General features: G+C 42.4%; 1 protein-coding gene across 4 annotated transcripts in view; it reads right to left on the minus strand.

Annotated features, from left to right (window-relative positions):
• The window catches only part of plxna1b (plexin A1b), a 181244-nt gene extending 166618 nt beyond the window's left edge, over nt 1-14626 (minus strand). For all 4 annotated transcript variants that reach the window (XM_084927943.1, XM_084927941.1, XM_084927942.1 and 1 more), the window contains exon 1: nt 14491-14626. The gene's annotated coding sequence lies outside the window, so the exon portion shown is untranslated. The remainder of the gene's footprint in view (nt 1-14490) is intronic.
• Nucleotides 14627-24979: the final 10353 nt, after the last annotated feature.

The raw sequence follows: 24979 nt of genomic DNA on the forward strand, positions 1-24979 counted from the left end.
AATCCTTCCTTTTGTCTCTTTGTGTGTAATTCACAGTCACCAAAATAAATAAGCCTAAAATAACACATTTAAGCACAGGCCTGTTTTTAAAGTCAAGTGTCTCTCTCACGAATACCGTTATCAAATGCTGGGGTGTGAAGATCACATCAAACAAACTGAACATGGACGAGCATTAAACTGAGGTTACCGACTGGACTGACTTCATTTAGCTCGTGCTGCCAATTTACTGCATTCTAAGCATTTCTGAATTACCAGGAATAGAAAGTCACATTCTTGACATTTGAATGCTTTCATGTGGATGTTAATGGCGTAAATTCAGCAATGTCCCATTTTTAGTCACAGGGCCCTGCACTGCACTTCGCCTTTTATTTATTTATTTTTTTCTAGGGACTGCAGCTTGGTGTGTGTACACACAAATACACACTCACTTAGTCTTTTGTGTTTGCAGTCTAAACAGAGTGTTATGGGAGAGTGTGTCAGGTTATTGTTTGTCTTTTCCTCTCTGTGTTCCTAAATGTTTACCGCTACACAACAATGGACTAAGGTGGGAAAACCTGAATATGGAAGGTCTTTCTGTTCTGTCTGTGTGCGTAAGCATGCATTTTTTCCATTTTAGCATTGTAATTTTTTAACAATCTGGCTTCCTGCCTGGGTTCCAGCACACATCCCTTTACATATACCAAGCACTGAATGTCTAACATTAGGTACAAGGGCACTCTCCAACACACACCTCAAACTATTCTTGTGTCATTATGTAGGAACTGCAACCAGAAATAAGCTAGTGTACGGGACAACTTTCTAGCTTCAGATATTTAGAGACTTGTGGACACATGGGAACAGCAGCAGAAAGCCAATTCACTAAAAACATGAAGCATATGTGTAGCACTGAAAATCCTTTAAGCGCAAAAAACTCTGGTAAGCAACAAAATACCACTGGCATAGTTCAGTATTTTTAGCTGAATAAAGTCTATGTGGATGTACAAAAATGCATCTACATAGACTGGGACAGGCACAAAAAAAAACAAAAAAAAAACATGAGGACAGAGGTAAAAAGAGAATGACCTGAACCTATAGGCTATAAATTCAGCCAGCGCTACACAGAAACCTCTGCGTGTGTGTGTGTGTGTGTGTGGGGGGGGGGGTAAGTCACATCTGGGCTGCTAGCCAGCCAGCAGTTGGGCTAGATGTCTCATACCGGCTTACCACTGAGGCTAACACTGATATGGCTACCGTGACCAGTGGTTTCAGCCCTAATTGAGCAACAAAAGAAAATCTAAGCCTTAAATTAAAGCATAGCGTAGTGAGAATTTCTTCATCTTCCTGTGGCATTAAGTCTGTGTAACTAATGCCAGTGAGACTTTACCTATTCATAAAGATTTCCCATATTCTGCTTCTTTGAAAAAACAAATATCAAATGTAGCTAGTATCATATGATATAAGGAGACGGTTGACTATTTAAAAAATAGAAATAATAAGGAGTGTGCTCAAAAACAGCGCATGTTATTATGTGAAAATGGAGTGTATATTTTCATTAAGAGAGCTCGACAGAGACAGACAGCAAGAGAACAGAGAGGCCTGCGCTGTGCCCATCCTCACTCTGGCCCAGTGCCAGGCCTGCTCCAGCAGAGGAAAAGAGAGAAAGGGAGGCTGTTGGGAGCGTGTGCGGATGTGTGTGTGTGTGTGTGTGTGTGTGTGTGTGTGTGTGTGTGTGTGTGAGAGAGAGAGAGGGGGCAAACATTCCCCTGGCAGGATCCCCGGGTCCCGACGGAGGGCAGGGTTCAGCCTCTGAAGGAGAGGCTGCGTGCCCGGCAGTCAATTAGCGGCTTGCATTTACACAACAAATGGAGCTCCTACAGTTTCTCTAGCCCCTCACACGCATCCACACACACCACTCATGAGTGTATCCACTCAGCGCTCATCAGCACACGCCAACGCAAGGTCATAGAGAAGGGAAGGGAGGGAGAGGGAGAGAGAGAGTGTGTGAAGGAGAGAAAAAGAGGGAGAGAATAAGAGAGAGAAAGAAAGAGAGCAAGAGGCCACCTATCTGCTGGAGTGGTACTCCACAAATACTAACTCATTGGCTATATCAGAAACACAAGCAGAGACACTGTGAGCACGGAGTAACAAAATCCCTGCAGCCCAACATTGCAGCTGCGATGCAGATGTGAAAACTTGTCCCCAAACCTTCTCTGTCCTTAAGAGATTCCACAGAAGACAATAAAGAAAAGGAAGCTCTAAATCACAGCTGAGTGGCCAATGGACAGACTCCAGCTTTTTCAAATGAAATTACTTTCTGCATCTGCCCATTTGGTGTCACACTAAATTTAGGATCTTTTTCAAACAGCGGTTTAAGATGAAGCAACCAACCACTGCTTTCAACCTTGGGCTCCAGAAAATTATCACTTCGATCAACCATTTCTGACATTTTACGCACTGTGATTAATCGATTCTTGATTTGAGTACTGGAGTGTCGAGAGCGCTGCTTCATCAGCCTCTCATCAGACATTCTAGTACTAATGCAAGTGAAGAACTCAAATTTGATTTATACTTGGCAGTTCGCCTTGTGGATTCCCTACATTGAATGCATTCTTAGGTCTATAGATGCTAAACTTATATATCTGGGATCTGGTGAATCTGCCCTCATTAAACAAAGTGCGATGAAGCTCTGAAAGAATTGCATTGGTGGAATACTGTGTTTTAGTATGGTATTCTGACATGCTGAAACATCTTTAATCCCTTGCATTGACATACGTTACTGACCTACATGGCACAAACCACAGCTGTTCTTATCTGTGTCGCATGACACAGTCACATTTCTGCAGAACCATATGTCACGTGCAGGTTGCACCATAGTTTTGTACATTCACCACCAAAGCATGATTTAAAGAGTCATGTCAACACTTCTCATTATTTTCTCTTTACATTCTTTCTCTCTGACAACTTGCGTGTCGAGAGAGCAGATATCATCCTATTACTGTATATTTTTGCTACTTTGCAAAGAACTAGAAAAAGAACTGGGGCCGCTGTAGCTCTCATTTGTGTCTTTGCAGCACTGAGTTGTGCAGTGTTTGGAAACTTTCAAAGCAGAAGCAGACAGCATCATGCATCAGAGCACACAAACTGAACCCAAAACAAAAATTTACTTAGCAGGTTGTTAATTTAACTGCAGTGGAAGCAGCCAAATATCAGCTCTGTATAATTAGACACATAATAAAGTTAATGTGAGCCTACTGACCAGCTCAGCAGTCCTCAACTCACTGGAAACAAAAAATAAAATAAAAGTGAAAGACACAAGTGAGCACACTGAAGGGAGACAAGCATTAAAACAGGGCAGGAGTGACTGACGTCCTTTTGAAACATTTAGCTTCACCGGACACCTTGTGGAAAATTGTCATGTCAGGATGACATGAGAACAGAAGCTGAAGTCAATACTCTTGATTCAATAAAGTTGATCAGGCAATACCCCTGTCAGGACCAGGGGAAATTCCTTTCAATCTTTCTTTGTGAATCCACTGTGAACACAAACACACACAAGATTCTTGTGCTGGGCAGGCAAAAGGTTACACTACAGGAGGCTTACTGTACTTTAACGGTATTAAATTTCATGTTGTTAAACTCCTAAAAGAAAAAATATGTTTAGCTTTAATGTATCTTCTGTGGACAGCAATGATGGATGTCTACAGTAAATGGCGAAGCATGAATTAACCGTGCATATCACTACCTGTACCATAAACTTGATACCGGGGCAGTTGAGGGCGTGAGTGTGGAAACGAGGCTTAAAGACAGGACACAATCAACACTTCTGTCTGTCTTCACTTCCCCTGCTCCTCCCAACCATCTGTCACTCTCACCCATGGACATTCAGGTGAGAACTGCCTCGTCTTCAAACTGTGTATCTGTGTGAAACGGGTACGCTCGGCAGCAAGAGTGGAAGCCGTTAATTGGAGGAAAACAGGGGTCTCCTCTGCTGTTTGGCGTGTACGCGACTCTCCTAACAAACAGGTCGGCTTGCCATTGCGGCATCTTTTTGCCTATCTGCCCTCTACCTACTCCACTCACTAATCTCCTGTCTATAACATCAATCTATCAGGGACAATTATTAGTAAAATGAGACCAGAGGTAAGTGGATGAGAGCTGGCCTGTGGCATACAGCAATCAAACCCCAGCCCATCTCTCTCTCTGTAGCTCTCTCGTTCTTCCTCTCACCCTCCCTTTCTCTCTCCCTCCAGCTGTGCTCTGAATAGGCCTTTAAATCACCCGGCCCAGGCCCTTTGATTGGTTGACCTCTCTGCATGATTAAACAGCCATTTTCATCACGTCCTCCATAGAAGAGTGACAGAAAGAGAAAGAGGGAGCGAGATAGAGAGACAGACGCCGATAAGGGAGGTGAGCGAGCCCAACCAAATGGGATTTTACCACACTGATGATGACAGACATCTGGATCACACGGGGTGGGGGGCGGGCTGATACTCTACACAGTGATGGCTGGTGTGAATAGCACCTGAAAGTTTAACATATGGCTCCGCTGAATATAGCTGGCAAATTCAGCGGATGACGTGACAGACATAATAATGTCTATATGACAATAAACTGCCACAATCACCTTTAAACAAAAAAGAAAGAAAATCGAACATGACACTTTCTAAATACAAAATTTTCTTCATTTAAAAGTCAGTTTAACGCTCGTCTGAAAGGACAATAATATAATGCGTGAGATAAGATATCAGACGGTCATAGTTACCACTGCTGTGCACAGTGTCCACAATGATTTACTAAAAGCACTGTTCTAACAGTGGGAGAGTTTAATTTCCTCCTCTTCCCTGAAAACAAACCCTTTCGTCCGATAAAGTCACCACCCCCTCATAACATCTGTTTGGCTTCCGAATAGAAAAAAGAAGAGAAAAAAAAGCCGCAAAGCCAGTGTGGTGGGGTGGCACAAGCAACAGCAGCTGTTCCAGTGCTGTGTTCAGACTTTAATTAAAGTTTGAATCAGCTCCTCTCTATTTTTTGTCTTCCTTCTTTCCCACCACTCTCTTCTCTTCCTTGCCCTGCTTTGAATACAAAAGCTGCTCACTGCAGCAATATTATTTAGTATTTTTCGGTGCGAGCTGTCTCGTTGCTGTTCCGAGTTAGTTAGCGCTGCCAAGTTCCCTCCCTTATTCCTCGGCTGTCTTATTCTTTTCCCTCAGCTCTTTCTGGCCGAGGTGCAGGCTCTGGCGTCGTTTTGTTTAGATTCTTAATATCCCGCCCTTTCACAAATCTAAACACTTTTATGTTGATGCAGCTACAAGCAGACTGGGAGATGGGTTACTTTTGAAAATGTGTGTGCTGTGGCCAAGTTTCACTGCGGTAGTGATTGTTGAGGGGAGAATGAGGTGTGTCTAACTGAAAAAACAGAAAGAAAGAAAAACTAAAAACAGCTTGTTCCTTAAAATGTCTTCATGAGATGTGTGCCAGTGACTAAAAGATGCTCCAACTTGATGATAACTTGGGTTTGGAAAAAGCTACAAATTTCAGACATGTCCAGTCTAAATGTAACCACTGGTTTTGGTTATTGGTCATTCCATTGTTTTTGAGCTAACATTTGGTATTGCCTGAAGTGCCAGTTAGACAAATACGATTTGTCATGTGTCAGAGGACACGCAGAGTACGTCTGCAAGTGCACCAGAGGCCATGTCAAGCTGATCCCGAGAACCAAACGAGGTCACACTCTGAAAACAATGAAGAGCTGAGCTGATCAACCAGAACAGCCGCATTCCTTCACATGCAATGGAAACCAAGGAAATCTTGGTGAGGCAGAGGGAGGACAGTCTCGAGAGAAAAGACTGAGTGAAAGGAAGCAACTCCTCCCAGCTCAAGCACATCACCAGGCACAAGCTCCACACCCCATTTCATTTGAAACGCAGTGCTGAATGGTATCGCTGATGCATTCCTTCGTGTTTGCTGGCTGTTTCGTCACATGCTCTGCTTCATTATCCAGCCTAGAAAATCTAGAAGCTGAAAAAAAAACAGACTCACTGAAGCAAAGATGTTCCTTGCTACTCTACGCCTCTTTATGTGGGGGCAGGCAAGCTGCTGACCAATGCGACAACTGCTGGAAGAAGAGGTCAGAGGTGACCAAGCGCAACTGAAGACATCATGGGATAGCAATGTGTTGCTCACATCCAGACCCATCTACATGCCCCTCCCCATAATGCAGTAGCAGCCCAGAGGTTCACCCCAGAATGGCCAAAAAGCAACAACAGAGCACTGGCAATAAAACCTCCATAGCTCTACTCCACCTTCAAAGTACGGATCATTGTAACATTTGACCTCCCTTTTCCCACCCCTCCTCAAAGTTTGGAGCCCTGCGCCTCCTCCTGCTCTTCTTCTATTTCTGGCTACAACCTGCACCCCACCCCCTTCCCGGCGGTCCGCCATTGTCTGGCCTGGAGCACTTATTCCCAGTGTGCCCCTGTCGGTTTGCTTTTTCTCTGCAGGTGGTCGAGGACGGAGAGACAACTTAAAAGAACCCCCAGGATTTGTGCCGTTGTTACATGGAGGCAACACAGGTCTGCTAAAAGAATTGGACTGAGCAGTCACCAGTGTTCTGCACACCATGCTGTCTGTGGTTTTCTCCTTAACAAGGTATGTAAGGTAGAAAAGAGAGGGGAATGAGATTTTATAGTCCTCAAGCACATGGGTCCAATGACAGAAGAGAAGCAAAACAAAGCATTTCTGCAGCATCCCGAAAACTTTCCTCTGAAGCTGTTAAATGCTAGGAAGGTGATCTAAGGTGCACAGTGTGCATCAAGCTTCGAGTACAGCATAGTTCAAAAGTGAAAAATACTATGCAAAAGAAAAATATGAAAACAACATTTTTCCACTGAGTGAGCTCATAAAATACACGTGTCTCATATCTGCATAACTCTGCAGCAGGTGAGCGTCGTATTACGGGGTAACCGTAGTCCCTGTGAAATCAGAAAAGTCCCATGTACATGTGTCTATAGTCGACATGCTATGCAGTGGCACAATCCCAACATACAATAGAGGCCAGACTCAGTGGGCTACTCATCACTTCTCCCTCTTTAACCCTTTGTGAAGGGTACAAAGAAAGCTGACAAAGAGGCTGTGGAAATGAAAAAGGAGTGAAGAAGGAGGAGGTGTAGGATATTCTATGCTGCTTCTGCACCATTTTAAGAGGAGTTTCAGGCTACATTGTGACAAGTCAACTTCACCATAAGCACAGGGACATGAATACCAGGAAACCATTTCTTAGACAGACACATAACATTGTGATTAGGAGTGTGGAGTAAGTGGCCTGGTTTCAACTACAAACAGGGCTATTTACTGTAAAAGGTTTGCACTTTTATTTATGTTCCAGTTTTCTTTTAAAAAGAATTTCAGTGGTTCTTTTGGAGTGCTGTTTTAACAGAAATCATTTTTCATCTGGGCTAGAGTTTCAAGAGAAGCAATACTGCTTTTAACCATAGCTTAAAAAAATTGAGCTTGTCCCAAAACCTGACAGGTCCCAGTTGGCCCTGTTTTAGAAAATTGGCTACTGGGAGTTAAACGTGGGGAGGTGAGAAGCTGGGAAGCGCTCCAAAGTGATTTAGGCTAAAGCTACTCAAAACCTACCCTTCTTTTTGCAGCTGAAGTGGGATAGCATAGCGGATTTAAGAAGGCTAACTGCTTTTTCTGTTATGTTGAAAGAGCAAAATGTTTTTTCTTTTTTTCTCTGTCCCCATGATTGACTGGTTTTCTGCAAAGAGTCTGCCCTCTCCACACACACACACACACACACACACACACACACACACACACACACACACACACACACACCAAGCTAGCCAAAAGCACCAGCCGACATCTAATGAGTGCCAAGCACTCAGGGGAAAAAATTACTGGTAAACAAAATGAATAAATGAGCACTTATCTCCATCTGGTAAACACACATGCAGGTGCTGACATCAGAGTGTATGGTTTATGAGGCATAGCATGCGTGTCTGTGTGTGTCATACAAACCTGAACCAGAACGCAACTAAGGGACTAGAGAGAGGGTACATCTACCTGTGTCCTACATGGATATGCACACATTTCTTCAATGCCCACCACTGCCTCGGGGGCACAGTCACCAAACTGCTGACCTCTGTGGAATGAGTTGTCCTTCCTTCCGCTAACATGGAGGTTACTGCTAGTCCCAACACAGACACAATAAAGAGCCCAGACAGGCATCTAGCTGATTTACAGGCTAGCCCACAGCCATGTGGCTCTTTTCAAAAGCCTTCCTTCTATTAGGTCTTATTTACATGGCTGGGGAGTACAGACCATTTGAATTATTTAAGATTCCCCTTGGTAAACACAACAGAAACCAGGAGGGGTGTGTGTGTGTTAAGCAAGTGGAAGGATGCAAGACAGCAATAACGACACAGCAGATACTATGACTGAGATGGATGAAAAAGAAGTACGCAATTATGAGTTACTGCACCATTACATTAATCAAAACATTCAATAACTACATGCCAGTGAAAACTCTTCACCATTTCATCTCATTCACCACAGTGGAGAGTTACCTTACATTAAACCTGAGGTCTTTCCACTCTCACGTGCACAAATATGTTAAGATAGCATCCTCTATACAGTGTGCACATCAATGATGCACTGCTTATCTCAATGCAAATACATGCACAGGCACACACCCACAGTGCACTGCCTCCTCTCTCACACAGTGGTTCTCATTAACAAGCCAAACATGCCTGAAGAGGCAGACAGACTCTAGTGAGCACAGTAAACAACCAGTAGGCTCCCTCATCTAAACAGACTATCTCAGCATCCGCAAGACACAATTTCTGCCAGTTATACTGACAGGCTCCAGATAGAAGCCATTCAAAGGTTAGAATTTTGCCCTATAAACTAGGGAAATTGGTTGTTCCTGCTAAGAGTAAATTTAGGAAGGCAGACACTAGGGGTATGTGGGATACCCTCTATGTCTGTGACTTAATTCTCAGTTCTAACATACTGTTCATAAAAGAAAAAGAAAAACAATTGAGATTCACATTAAGTAACAATAACTATGATTCTATGAAGCCTCACTTTACAGATGCTAAGCCAGAAAAATATTAAGTGCAACTCAACCTGTCAGATGCACACCTCATCAATAAAATTATTAAACAATATAGATGACATGTATTACAGGAAGGAATGATGATTTCCAGATCAATACCAGACTCGCTCTCTTTTCATAAGCGAAAAAGCAACAAGAGAAACCTTTTTTCTTTTCCTTTTTTTGGTCCGTCTGCAACAATCAGACCCAAGCTGCCCGTCTGAGTCAGTGTCTGATGGGGGAAGACAGACTGCTGACAAGAGCATTAGCCTGCCAGGTAGGAAGCCTCATATGCTGAGGTTGTGCCCACTAGCTGCAGGTGTAGTGGGATTCTAGACAAGGCCACTAGGTCAGAAGTGGAACGAGCTTAATTCTGCATTGCTGGGACCTTCGGAATGACTGTAACGCAATCCAAGTAGCGACATGCTGGGGGTCAAGGGTCAAATACAGCCAATGACACTGGTTCGCTTTGGTTGGGATGAGTCTTTCCCACAAATGAAATGAGGGATTGTCAATTTGACTTTTTTTGAAAATAAACTCGTCGCAGTATTGTCCTCGAGAAATGCGAGTATGCACATAACAGTGAACGACAAAATTTCTTCTTGCCCTACTTAAGTCAGTCTTGTCCCTCCCCCCAACCAACAAATCTTTGAACAAAAAAGGGGGCCATGTAAACTCTGTTCCCCAACATGCAGCACAGACTAACACTGGAGCTTCTTTCAATTTGCAGCCAGATTAGCAGGAGTGGTTTTGATACTGTCAGAACAGCAGAGATTTTTCTATTCCGAGTTGTCTTGAGTGAGTGGCCTTTTCAGTGCCTGCTTCAAAAAGCGTCCCTGTACCCGAGCAGCTGTCACTTTCAGCAGGCACTGAGGAAGACAGAAGCGGGGGAGGGGTCCTTTGAAGAAACGGTTAAAAGTGAGCGATAAAAATAAACTGGGAGAGAGGAGAAAATTAATTATACATAACAGACAGTTCACTTGGATGAGCACGGCGGAGAAACTAAAGCTGCCTTCCTCAAAGAAAGAAAAAAGCCATTTTCAGACTGCAGACATTTCTGCTCTGCTCACAGTGGTCATATTGAATCAGCTATACTATAGTAAGGCATGCAACAAGGATTTTGGGGTTTTTTAATGGTCAGAGCATCAAACACTACAGCCCGAGCCTTCATTTATATACCACAACCACTCACTTTATGCATCCTTTCTAGTTCAGCCAGTTTCCCCGAGACCAAAATAAAGCTGTCAGACCTGATCACCCCCCTCCCCTCCCCTCCCACACCCCTTTTTTTTTGCAAAAACTTTGATGAAGCTTGCAGATAGCTCAGTCTACCTTTAAATTTGCCTCTGATTGGCACTGATGAGGGTTTATGCTGCCGGCTCACCTGCAAACTCACCTCTTGATATGATTCGTAATGCACCAGCACTTTGTAGTTCAACACCGCCCACTGACTCTCAATCCCAGCTTCTTATTTGGGCCAAATGGAGGTCATTCCTATTTGAGCAGTCAGTCAAGACAGGCCCGCCAGGTATTGGCGAGTGAATTTATTTCATATTAAGGCTTGTCGGCTGGATAGGTGTTAGCACCATGAGAGCTGTGAGTGTGTGTGTGTGTGTGTGTGTGTGTGTGCACAGCACGGCCTTCGGGTAGAGCCCTACCGCTGGACCCTCTTTCGTGCTTTTTAATATTGCTGCTGCTGAGTGGCTCCTCACCTCAGGGCATCACAGAAACCCTGGAGAGCCTAAGTAAAATACTGATGGAAAGACAGGAAGGGAAAGCCTCAGAAAGAGATATAGGGAAGTGACCGATGGAGAGGCTGGGCAGGACGTGACGGAAGCAAAGAAGGAAGAAAAGATCAAGATGTGCAACGAATTTAATAAATAAATAAATACATAAAATAAACACTAGTTTAACAGAACCCAGCAGGCAAAATACCTCTCTGCTTAACCTCTTTAGCAAGACTGACACAAATGAAAACTCATGTAATAAAAACATGCCATCTCCACCGGCTGTGATATGAAAACAGATATTGCATTACAACATCGCTGAGCCAAAAAAGCCCTCAGTCACACATGGGGGGGTGGGGCAGAGTTAACACTACTGTGTACGTGACACTCTCTGACATAACCACTGTTTCAGTTCAAGAGGGGATCCCGTTTCAGTTAGTAGTAAACGCGTCTTCACTGAGCCAAAGGGGCATCAATGGACAGGCACTGGCAAACAATGAAGACTAGCCATCTCGTAAATGAAACATAGTGAGGAGCCAGTTGTGAAACAGACAGAGAAGCCTGGCCTGGCCTGCTAGTCCACAGTCTCTCTCTAGGAGGAGGAGGAAAAGGGAGACCAGAGGAGAGGAGAATCGGCATGCAACCTGACAAGGTGTAACTTTGCTGGAGAGGAGGGAAAGTGTTCGATTTGGGGGGTGTCGGTGGCAAGAACGGACTAGGAAAGGAAGTCTGAGTGGCAGCATGAGGCTGGAGCCAGGAAGAGCAGCAGAAAAGTGGAGGCAGAGAGGAGGAAATGCCTAAAAGTTGAGGATGTTACACTGGTCAAACATTGAGGAACACCGGAAAAGGACCTGGATTCTGCAGTGTAGCAACGCACAGACTACAAACTGTGAGTGCAAACACAGTGCATATATCTGCCCACTGCATGAAAGCCATGAATCATAGTGCAGCATACCCTCAAGAATACAGTTACACTGTGGAAGTCCTTTCCCATATATAAACAATTTCCTTAACCCAGTGAAGTAGTTTTTCCACTCCAGCTGAGAAAGTCCCATGTGTGTCTGCAGGAATTTATTTCAAATCCTTGTTTTTATTTCCTTTTCTAAAATCCTCTATCAATATAAGCAGTAAAGCAAAAATATATCAAGCTCAGTCTTACAGCATGCCGAGATGCAATTCAGTCCTCACTTTAGCGCAACCCCTCTGCTTCGTCATCCATCTACAATCTAATTAGACCTTAAATATGCCGCTCACTAAAACGTCCAGAGGAATGCGACGTGGGGGGAGCCACACAAAGGCCGGACCAGAGGGGTGCAAAGAGCACATGTCAGCTCGAATTCCAAAGTTTGGACATCACAGATTTACTCTTCACAGCGGCAAACGGCAGCAGGCAGACTGGACAGGGCAGACTTTGAAAATTCACGACACTGCTGCTCTATTGTGGGGCAGATCTGTATCATAATTAGGGAAGATTGAGGCAAATTGCTTGTAATTTTCTGGCTGGCTTGCCAGCTTTCATGTTAATGCCGTACAAGGTGACATTTGGACTAGTGGGACTTTTTGAAACAACAAAGAAACAATCACGTAGGTGAGATCCTCCCATTTCTCATAGATTAGGGTCAAAACAGGCAGTTGTTTGGGCATGTCTAAACATGCACACGTGTAATCATGAGCATATTATTATATCCATAATCACTTGAAGATTTTTTTTGTCACTAGGAGAACTACACTGAGCTTTTTGTCATTTCAAGCCCCGTCGCTGCTAAATAGGAAAAAGGTCATTGTCTGCACACAAAAAAAGTCAATGTTGGCTTTGGTTCTTCTCTGTCAGTCACACGCTGGTGTGAATAATGCCAGTTTTGATTTTGACATGTTCAGTATGCTTGTGTTGTGCAGCTGGTGAGATGTCCCTGGTCCTGTGGTTAAGTGATTTAAAGCCTTGTGTCTAGGCACCACCTCTTAAACAAACACTCATGTCATGGTTGAAATCCCACAGTATTTACATGTGAATGCATGTCATTTCATTGAACTGTCAATAACAAACTGTTGCTTCACTGATCTCAGGCCAAACAGGGTCAAGTCACCTCTAATACAGAATTATGCCATCATCACACACAAACCGCCTCTTTCTATTCCAGGGGGTGCTCAAGGGGTGCCACATGTAGTAAAATCGTCCGACGGGTGCCACGATGTGCAGATGATACACCCACGCGCAAATATTTAAGAAACACAGATGTGACTTTTCTCATTAACCCCCAGTCTTGCACCCCACCACCCCGAAAAAAAAGGTTCAAATTATCTCTAAGCCTTTACTCATCTAATATGATTCATGAATGCATGTTTAAAACGGGCTCCAAATGAATTCACGCTGCGTGCGGGGGTCGGGGTGGGTAGACTAATTTGGTTAACCAGGATTTGATTAAAAAATAGAACTGAGGAGAATCCAATAGAGCAATGAGAGCATTTTCAATAGCTGACAACCGATGCGCACTCAAACACACCCACAGACAGCCCTCACCACTCCATCCCTGCTCAGAAGAGAGGAATTCAATTGCCGTCGAATAACAAAGCTCGCAAATTGCCTCAAACTGGTTTGCAGATTAATGGCCCAATCACATCACGCCGACATACAATTTCTAATTATTTCAAAGCTAATACGGGAATCGCTTTATTTATTTGTTTATTTTTTAGAAGGGGGGGGGGGGGCGTACTACCTTGTTCCCTAGAGAAATCTAACACAACTCCTCCCTTAGATCCATTTATTAAAGCCGGGGCAGTCAAATAAACATAAAAAGCAATAAATAAATAAATAACATTTAAAAAATAATAATAAAAAATGTTTAAGGCCAGGCAGACTCTTCAGACTCCCCCCGATTATTTACCCAGGCGACAGTGAGTGTCAGCTCCTTGAATACCTGTAATTATGTATGGTGGTGGCATTCCTCCTCCGAGGCAATGCAACCGCCCGGCGCACTCTGAGCCAGATTAGGCTGCGAGCTGGTCCGCGTTAGCCCGGTGCCGGTAGTTTGCTTTCCCCCCCTCCTCCTTTTCCCATTCTCCCAAAAACTCTTATTTTTAATTCAACAGCCGTGCTTCAAGCAGAGAAAAACTCAACACACTGCACCAAAACCCGCGGATACTTAAAAAAAAAAAAAACCGCAACCATCCCCTTTTTTCTCTCAAAGCACCAGGTGTTCAGCGCGAGGCAATTAAAGAGAAAAAAAATGCTCGCAGTAATTGAGTTAGCTAAAGCGGCGCGCGAGCTCAAAATATCCGCAGTTTTAACAGTTTGTGTGTGTCTGTGTGTGCGCTTCTGTGTTTCCAATCCGGCTGGTGGTCACACCGGGGCGCACATTCAACACAGCGCAACACAGAAACGCAAGTCTACACACACCAGCGCACACCTAAATAAGTAGATATCTCTCTACAGGTCCTCCGTCCGCACGGCTTTCCACGGCTGCCTTTGGTCGGAGCCACAAGCCTCCACCTTTCTCCCCGGCAAACTCGTGGAGAAACCACACGGCGCGAGCTGGGAAGACGTTGGGAAAAGAGACGAAACACAACCCCAAACTCACCACACGGTGTCAATACAGAAGGGGGGAATGTAAGCGCAATATTTCCACCAAAAACTGCTCCTTCCACGCGAAAAGAGCCCTGCTCCAGAGTTTTCGCGGTACTTACGGGTTCAAGTGATCCTTCGGGTAGATATCCTCGCCATGGTTTTAAATTCCAAAACTTGTGGACATTTCCACACTGGTCACAGAGCGGGTCTGCTCTCTCTCCGGCGGCTCCCTGCGTGTGAATGGAGCGGAGAGGAGAGGAATGCAGCTCCGGCTCCAGGAGTAGGAGGGAGGGAGAGAGGGAGGAGGCGCTCTGCCGCCGCTGTCCCTGCTGATGCTGCAGTACCCAAACAAACCCATAGAGGGCTTCCACTGCTTTATAATGTGAAGGCTGGGGAGACCTTTACATTACATTCATAATTTGGCCAAGCTTAGCTTCCACACGTGCAAAACTATTTTTTCACGTTTTTAATTGAATTGTAATTATGAACTATTATGTTCGTACACTGTTAATTATCTGGATTTCTGGATTTCCTCCTTCTTAGTTGTAGGTAATTATGTAGTGGCAGGCTCTGTAAATGAATATTTATATCTACTTAATAAAAATCTAAAAAGAAATGCAAAACTGTGCAAAAGTCTTGAGTCACCATTCATTTTTTTATATTTTGCTTCCAAGGAGCCAGAGTTTCCTGTAATGTTTTTAAAGCAGTCTTGAGCAAGGTCTTTTAAAGTTGTTCTTTGCAAGTTGGCTGCAGTTCTTGTATCTGACCATTTTCAGAGAATTTTGTTTGTTTTTTTAAGTCACTTAACACTGACCTATGAATCATTCAAGCATAAGAAAAGATCATAACTCAAAGGATGAGCAAGTCTTGTAACTACACATAGCAGACGACTTAGCAAAGCAGAAATTTTAAATTGTGTCTTTAGGCACTTTGTTACTAGCAGCCTGTCACAAAAGCATGTAATTTGTTCCCATTTCTTTAGCCAATTATATGAAAAATACCAAAGATAACACAGTTTGACAGGCATAAAATAGTATTTTTGCACCAACAAGGTGATTCTCATAGAGTTATTAGCTGAAAATTTGGCACATCTCAGCATGGTGTGTAGCATGTCCTTTAAAAAACTGACAAAACTGGACAAGTGGAGGACAAAAGAAGTGGCTGACCTAAAAAGCTATTTACAGCAGATGATCAAGTCATGTTCTTGAGAAATAAAATTACAAAATCCAACAAAGATCTCACACAGGACCTGAAAGATGCAGCTGGACCTTCAATTTTTCTATGTACTGTTTGCTGAAGCCTCATCAGAAATAGTCTCAGTGGAAGGGTGGCTGCCAAGAAGCTATTCTTAAGGAAGGGAAACGGGGGAAATTACACAGGAACTGCACTGAAAGTCAGTGGCAACAGGTCTGATGGAGTGCTGAATTACAGTTTTTGGTTCAAATGATCATCAGTATATATGGAGGAGGTTCAGCATGGATCAAGACATTACATAAAGAAATGACAAAAAAGCTCTTCTGAGAAAGTTTGTGCTATAATTAAGAATAAATGTTGACTTTCAAGCTCATGCAAACTGTTAAAAACTCAGTTTTCACCCTATATACTTTATTTCCATGTATGTTTGCACAAGTTTCAGTGAATCGCTGCATCAATTCCCCATTTTCTTGGTAAAATATAAAGAAATGACTTTAGTTCAATTTAATTATATTTAATTAACATAAAACAAAGAGAACAAGAAAATCTGGAGCCCACTTCAAATATAATCATGGACATTGTTACTTTCAACTACCACTCCAGCAATCACAACTAATCACAGTTGTGAAAGTCATTATTATCACAGTTATTATTACCAACATAAATATGTTTCACAGCACACATCTCTCACTTAAAGTTAAAACAAATAGCAGACGCAGGAAAAGATTACATTAGAAGTAGACGACAGCAGAGGGGGGAAAACCCAGGCAGTACTGTGTGGGAACAAGATAGTGGTGATGACAGGAATGGACAGAGTGACAACAAATATTTGCAAGACAACCAGTTGACATTAAAGCTCTGACAGGCACAGTTTATCCTGTTGCAAGACATTGCATACCTGCAGGTCGTGAGCAGAAAATCTAAATCTACAGTGAATGGTGTTCAAATTAGAACTTGCCCGGGAGATGATCGCAGACAGATTTTAGTTGTGAGCTCCACAAAACAAGGCAGACTTCTAATTAAATGAGGAGGCCCGAAGCCTGTCTGTCATGTCCCATCAGCTGACACATTTGCACAGCCTTACTTAGACTCAGTGTCACTTTGATGACAGATTTTCAATACAAACTGCCCCTGTAAGCCTATACCCCAACCAACTTTTAATTCTTCCTCTTCTCCTATGATATTGAACTTCACAATGGTGAAAGCGACCTTCAAAGCTTTATTTCAATATTCCTCGAAGAGCGAGTGAATATTAGGAGCTTAGGTAAGCCATGTTTTTGGGCACTTTTCCATGATGTCTGTGCAGCAAGGAAGCTTTTGGGATAACTGAGTTACTCAAACAGGCAGCTCAGGTTACCAATTGCACTCAGGAGAGCAGAGACCAAGATCTGGCACTAACCACACCACCTGGCCTCACGAGCTGTGTGTGTATCTAAGTGTGAGAGGGTGAGAATGAGTGTTTCACAAACGAAGATGCAATGTGTGTTTTTGATTAAAAACAACACAGACCTTTGGGTGCCTGCACATTAGAATAGAAGAGTAGCTGAGTTTCGACACTTGTCAGAAAATTTCCCCCAAGTCTATCAAACCTTGCAGCTTTTCAGTAGTAGTCAAAAAGCCCACTGTGTGCCTTTAGAAACAATTGGTTTGGGCACACTAATACTAAAAGATTAGCCTCACTTAACATGTGAAAGGCCTCTGGACAAAACCTCTATCTCGCAGTTAAACAGTAACACATTGATTAGCTTTGTATTAGTGTGACTCACGTCTGTCCAGTTCACTTCAGGCCGGGTGCAAATTCTCATGGGAAAATTTTTCATGTAGTATGAAATACAATAGGCTTATGTGAGCCAGAATGACCATTCGCTTCCTCTGTCTTCCACTGAGCTGTTTGTTGAGTTCTGGTTGCATATTATTACAGTAATAAATAAAGACACAGCACTCCTAATATGCTTAAACAAAAAAACTCTGCCCTTTCTGTGCACATACCTACAGTGCAAACCAAAAGCTGTTTTGTCTATAGTGCTCAGTGGTGGTATTTTTTTTAATGAGCCTGATTAATCTTAGCTGTCATGACTTCACTAGATAGTGCACGGGTCGAGTTGCTTGGGCTGAAAGCTGTGAGAATATAAAATAAATGCACACATGGCTGTTTGGATGCTTTGCTGCTGTTTTGCTCTCTGCTTGTTTTGTTTATTTAATATATATTCATGTAGTATTAATGGGCCTGAGTTTGGCAAGAAGAGCAAATATTTTAAGTGAGCAACAAGACACCAAGAAATGTTTGAAAAGAGTGAAAAAGAGCACCGGTCGTCCTTGAAAATACACAAAGTGTGCAATCGCACAGACGCACATAAATGCAGTTTTGTGCAAACACTCCAACAAGCAAGGTTTGCATCTATATACACAAACAGATCCATTCAAAGATCTCACATCTTTTCTGTCTATAAAACACAAAAGGCTGCTTTTATACACAGGGAAATGATCACACTCAGATACAATGACAGTACCTTGAATTTCCAGTTATTCCTGACAGACAGATAACAGCAGATTAAAATGTGCTCCAGAGACACAAAAATAAAAGAGAGATGGAGAAAACTTTGTTTTAATTCTCTTAAAGTGAAAGAAGATCACTGTTTGTTCTTCCCTAGCAGTCGATGCCATCTCTTTTACTGCCCATGAAACCCGATCCTTGGTACATAAAAGCCAAAAAAACATCTGATCTGTGCCAATTAGGTGCAACTAATCAGATTTGAACCAGCGAGTGAAGTGCAGCTTTGGTAGCCTTGTAACCTGAGGTGGCACAGCTCGGGCTAAACAGGTAATGAGCCATTAATTGGCTAACAACAAGATGGCTGACTGCTGGGTAGCAGGGTTACAGGATATCATCTGGCTAAACCTGTCTGATCTGTTTGTACAGTCACTTCAATCCTATTTGAGCTCTGAGGATCTTTGGCCATTATGGAACTGTGCCATCTGTGCCCTCCATCGCCAGATCAGGACAAACAGAAACTTTTTGAAACGTCTGTTTGAAGCCAAGTCAAAATAACAAAACATAACTATCTGTCTTGATTATTTCAGGCAATTGAAGATGTTGATGTTAGAACAGATTATAACATTTAGCACAGTCATAATGAGGCGAAGTGTTCATTAAAATAACGCAGTCCAACACTAATAGTACAGAAAGATACACAGAAGCACAAAGCTATTCATTCATCAAAACTGTCCCATAATTCTTTGCTCTGTTGTTCAAATATAATATATATATTATGGAGGGACAAGATGATTTTCTAGGCTTCATTTATAAACTTCAACCACTTTCATGAGTGAAAAATATTACATTGAACTTACATATTCACACCGTCATTTGCCTGTGATGAACATATACATTTTCATTAGGTAGACCTTTCCAACTGCTCATTAATGCAAATATCTAATCAGCCAATCAGATGGCCACAGCCTATTGCATATTAACATGGTCAAGGCAACCTGCTGAAGTTCAAATTAGCACCAGAATGCGGAAGAAAGGTGTTTTAAGGTGGCATGGTTGTGTCTTGCCAGACAGGCGAGTCTGAGTATTTTAGAAACTGCAATGAGCTGGGTGAAAATGCCTCGTTGATGCCAGAGGTCAGAGGAGAGCTGCTATGCTCCTTTGAGTTGATAGGAAGGTAAAAATAACTCATGTCAACTAAGAACAGGAAACTGAGGCTACACATAGGCTCATGACAGTCGACCGCAGATGATTGGAAAACATTGTCTTGTCTGATGAGTCTTGAGTTCTTCTGCAAAATTCAGATGGTAAGGCCAGAACTTGGCATAAACAACGTGAAAGCATGGGTGCATCCTGCCTTGTATCAACGGTTCAGGCTGCTGGTGGTGGTGTAATGGGGGGTATTTTCTTGGCACACCTTGGGCTTCTTGGTACCAACTGAACATCATTTAAATGCTACAGCCTACCTAGTTGCTAACATCTTCATCGCTTCATCCCATCTTCCGATGGGTGTTGATAACACACCATATGAAAAAGCTCCTTAAGACCCCCCCCCCCCACACACACACACACACACACACACACACACAGTCACCAGATCTCAATCCGGTAGAGCACTTTTGATACATGGTTTAATGGGAGATTCACATCACGGATGTGCAGCAATTCTGTGATGCTATCATGTCAAAATATCTGACGAGTGTTTCCAGCATTTGGTGAATCTGTGCCATGAAGAATGAACACAGCTCTGAGCTCTGGATCAGAGCTACTAACATGATGTAACTAATAAAAAGGCTGGTGAGTACATGATAAGATCAGTGATCTCAAACTAACAGTGTGTGATGTAATGGATAAATGAAACACAGACAAACTTCCCCCTAGTTTATTTGCATACAGTACACCAGTGTATACTTTTGTATTATGTTACACACTGATTCTGAAGAGGCACTCACATGAGTGTATTGCCAAGCACACCATTCCAGTTACTAGCTGCAAAACCCATCACCTGTGATGTATGTGATCACTACAATAGCTTAGTGCTTTCCTAATATGAACAAACAACTTCATTTCCATTAGTAAACACCACAGACATGCACATTTTTAATGCCCTTCTAAATTAAAGCTTCTGAAAGTTTACATCTATTGTACGGCATCTGTTCATGGCAAAGGGAATCAAATTGTATCTGCATGCACATGTATTAAGTTAAATGTTGTTTTTCATTACATTTAAGTAAATTGCAGGATCACACCTGGGCTTGTTAGGAGCGATACTAATCAAACAGTAACACGAGGAAAAATCAAGAAAGTCATTAGGGGATTGAGAAACCTGGTATTGCTGGAGGTTAAATTGTTTATGCATTATAAGATTATGCTTATGCAACTGTTGTGAAATCGTAATGTCTTAGTAAGGTAATATTAGTTAAGAATACTTCCACCTTAATTATTCATTCAGTTTGCATTTCAGTTGTGGGAAACCTTAAGAGACTCTGGAGACTTGCTCTTTAAAATTGCTGCAACCTTATAGGCAGGCTCATTGGCCATGATTTAATGTGCATCTTTTCATAGACCTCAGTTATCAATTAGCTGTAAGTGTACACCACTGGGAATATCCTCAGTTGTGCCTGCCACATTAACATCCATTAGAAGTGAATCACCTGTCTGTGCTAGAGCTCCTCATCTGCTGAATGTTTTCCTCTGGGCTGCAATCTGTCATAGTGGGGGAAAAAGACTGGTGAGATAAGAAATTGCTGCAGCTTGTGAATCATTTTAAGGTGCTCACAAATCTCAGAATTAACAGTTTGCTTCACACCAATGAGCGCCGAGCCCGAAGACTTATTATGAATGTGTCAAGGGAGCACGGCCAGCACAAAAACACAGCAAATTTGTAACGACGACGGTTTGTGATTTCACCTCTGATGGACCTTAATATGTTCTAAATTGATAAGGTAGATTCTCCTCTTCATGAATATCGAAGAGCTTTATAGAAAAACAAATACGAGTTGTGTAAATGCAGTGGGAAACAGCAATAAGCAATAGCGCATGGAGTCAATTAGTGGCAGAAATGCTATGATGTATGTAATTAGTATCAAAAACAGTAACAACTTTGATATTACTTGAGTGTTGCAGCGTAATTAGAAGCATGTTGTACCAGAAAGCACACCTCATAAGGCACCGGAAAACACAACACCATTAATTTTCCACGTGCTGTGCTGGGCATGCAAACAGTAGGTTCCTCTATGCTTGGCTGTTTAGCAGCAAAGCTTGTTTTCTGCTCATGCCCAGCTATTTTTTGAAAGAATGCATTTGGTGCAGAAATTTTTGAAGTACCCAATCATAATTAAAATCTAGGTGAGGCGAACTGAACCTAATTAGTTACAAACAGCCTCTTTGTGTCATCTCTCAGCTGCCATCAAACACTTTATGTGGCCCTTCTCTGCTGGCTTCTGATGTGCGCGCCTTGGGGTGCTCATAGTAGGGAGACTAGCTAACACCAGTCTTTTGATTAAACTTGACATATTTGTGATCAAAAAATTACAGGAACCTGTGTTGTGACTGTCTTTTGATTTTGGTATTATTATTTTTTCCCCCCCTTTTTCACTTCACAGTCACAGAGATCTGGAGGACAATGAGGAGGGAAGGAGAAAGAGAGGTGAGGGAAAGAGAGCTTTGATGTTTCTATTTGTACAACGCATAGCTGCTTTTGTAGATGTCCTTTAAGAGTGTGGCTCACTTTATGGTGCGGTGATGTCCTTGTGCTCAATGTGTGAGCTTAAATATTGTCAGGACACATGGCTAAAAATTATCACAAAGCGATCCTCGCCTGTCATGTAAAATATGTATACGCAAGCTGCAGCATTGTGGTTTAACACTGAGCTAGCAAAAAGCATCCATTATTTTAGCATGACTGTCGTTTATATTTTTAGCATATTTTATGGCAGTGTTAAATAGAGTAACATGTCATTAAGCAGACATCCTGACCCTCTACTTCCTATAGTTTATGAAGAAATGTATTTATGTAGTTTATGAAGAAGTTTATAAAAGAAATACATCCATTTCTATCCAAACAGCTTGCTAACATGGTTGCAACAAGCTAGGAGGATAGCAAGATCTGGACCTCTGTAATCTTTTTCAAAACACGGCAGCACTCCAGAAAAAAGTATCTGTGTTGTGTTTAGTTGGATCACTTGATGCAAAACTCAAGAGGAGGACAGCTGGTTGGTTTAGGCATGAGGAGACGTTACTTCTTCCTTCTGTGATTTTAATTTCAAGCTCCCTCTTGGGGTTGCGTCAGGAAGGACATCTGGGGTAAAACTGTCAAATCAAATATGGGGGGCTACCTGCTGTGACAAGGCAGGGGCTCAAACTATTTTAATTTCAAGTGAAGGGAGAACTTTGCTGATCTGTTTTTATGTAGTGGTTTTATGCAGGCAGCATTCATCTTCCGTATTTCTATACACACAGTTGTGCCTGCTAAAAAAGAGAAATGTACACAAGGAAGTACTTTACAAGTGTGACTTTCCTTTTGGTTTTTCAACACCTTAAATACGATGCATTCTGAGAGATAATTGTGGCCTTCGGTAGTTTCTAAAGCCTTGTTGTTCCTGAAATTTGGTGCTAATCAAGTGCTAACATGTTCAATTTATTCTGTATTTAATAGGTGGGGAATGTCCAAGTTTAAATGATGAATTCCAAGCTTAAGCAAACAATCAACACGGCAGGCAGTGAGAAACAGCGAGGCAGAGAGTTTCATTTGATATATCAGCCAAATGGAAGTGTAAATAATTTATATTTTAATATCAAGTCAGAATATTATAAACTTTAGCCCTACCATGTACCATCAACCTTAAATGCTATGGAGACTATACCTTTATTTTTGCAGACTTTGCTTTCATGAATAATAGTGGAGCAAAATGTTTATAAAATAGAAGTGTTTTCATTTTGTTCCCAAGATGGAGAGACTTAATGTAAGACACAAACTGGACAATCTGGAGACTAATATGTAACCATTTATAATGATCCATCCTGTGCGCTTTCTTAAGAAAAGTTTCATCACCACGAGTGCCGATCTCAGATCAGCTCAGCCTTTTACATGAGGACCAAAGACAGTTAGCGGGCCTCCTCGGGGATTCCAAATCAGCACACTCACATTTTGGTCCAGACACGTTCCCGGGTGCCTGTGGGAGACGGTATGTCAAAACGTCTACTTCTAATGACTGCCTACTTTGTCTAGCTCATTTAAAATCGAGGGCTGTGTGCCAAGCCTTTGCCCATGCCAGGTTTTAGGTCCCAGTGACAGTAACAGTTTTAATCATATCTTGGCAGGTATGCTTATGCTGAGGGTTTCTTTGTGCAGGAAGTTTGCGGTTTGCCTGGTGTTAGATTAACAGAGTCTGTCATCTCAGCCGAGCCCAGAGCCGAAATCAGATATCACGTTAGGCTAGGATTGCATTGCCTCTTGACCTCTGAGAACTAGCAGAACAATACCCATGTTAAAGCATGTCAAAATTCATAAATTAATATTGCCCCCTGTATCTAATGATGACATTTTCAGGTGTAAGATTAGGAGTACCCTCCTTGCCTCTCGGTGCTCCCGAGGCTTGTCACAATTTTAGAGCTGCTTTGTAACTTTCGGAGTTGAGTTCTCACTAAACAACAAAAACACCGCGTGTTGTCACAGCGTTTTCCACCCAAATAACTTCCACCCAAATTACCTGCAGTTTCATCATCTCATATTTAGCTGAAGCTTTTGTCATCTGCAGTGCCAGCAGCACCTGCTGTTGCTGTGTCTTTTAGCTCTCTTCAGCAGTGTAAAGCTTGCTCCCATCTTGCCCTTGACAGAGGAGCTTGTCACCCTCACACAGTAATTATACGAGAGCTGATGTCTCCTCTTTCCATTGAATTATTGAGGAGGTGGAGAGGACACCAGATCCTATGTAGAGAGACACATCGCTGTTCACTTCCGAGTGGCCTCCGGGTATAAAAAATCCCAAACGGACAATGCTGTGCAGAAGCAGATCGCCTGCAGTCTTCTTCCTGAATCCAGCTTCAGTCGTCTCGCTGGATCCCCGATACACAGCTTCATTATAACATAAGAGTGTCTTAGCTTGTGAAGACTGCAGTAATGAGCAATTTGATTGTAAGGCGGCGTGCTATACATCTGCCAAAACAAAAGCAGTGAACTATGTACATAATGTAATTTATGCAGTATATAAAATTACCATTAAACAGCATTGATCAAATTTTAAGACTTGAGATTGTCACTCGTATTTTCTTGTAATTTTGCCTCTGTACAACCCCACTGAGGATTTTAAATCAATCAAGCAAGAGGCAGACTTTCATCTTTAATTTAAGGGTTCTGGCAAAAGCATCGCATTAGCTGTTTAGGGAATACAGTCATTTATATTCATAGTCCAATTGGACAATTGACTGACGAGCAGTTTTATGGCTTGCTTATGCCGTGACAAACTAAGCATTAAAAGATGTGCAGTTGACTCCAAGTGTTGATCTTCTTTGGTAGCTGTTCACCGCAACTCTCAGTGTGAGGTCCAAAGGTGTTAGAAAGCCATGATAGCCAAATCTATCATAGAGATAGCAAGAACTTAAATCAACAGTCTGGTACATGCTGAAAATGAAAGATTGCACTGGCCAGCTCAGCCACACCAAAAAGCTCGAAACACCACAGAAGATAACTAAAGTGGATGATTGCAGAATTTTTTCCTTGGTTAAGAGAAACAAATTCATCTCTTTATCTAACCAAGTCAAGAACACTCCAGGGGTTCATTGTCAAGGTCTACAATCAATAAATGGTTTAATGAATGGAAACACAGAGGCTTTGGAACAAGGTGCACTCAACTAGTTACACTCAAGAGCAAGAAGGCTGGATTAGACTTTGCCAGAAAACATTTAAAAGAGCCTGCGCGGTT

Source organism: Perissodus microlepis, chromosome 5 (genome assembly GCF_051167445.1).
Source record: "Perissodus microlepis isolate ML-2025 ecotype Zambia chromosome 5, ASM5116744v1, whole genome shotgun sequence".
Taxonomy (NCBI): Eukaryota; Metazoa; Chordata; class Actinopteri; order Cichliformes; family Cichlidae; genus Perissodus; species Perissodus microlepis.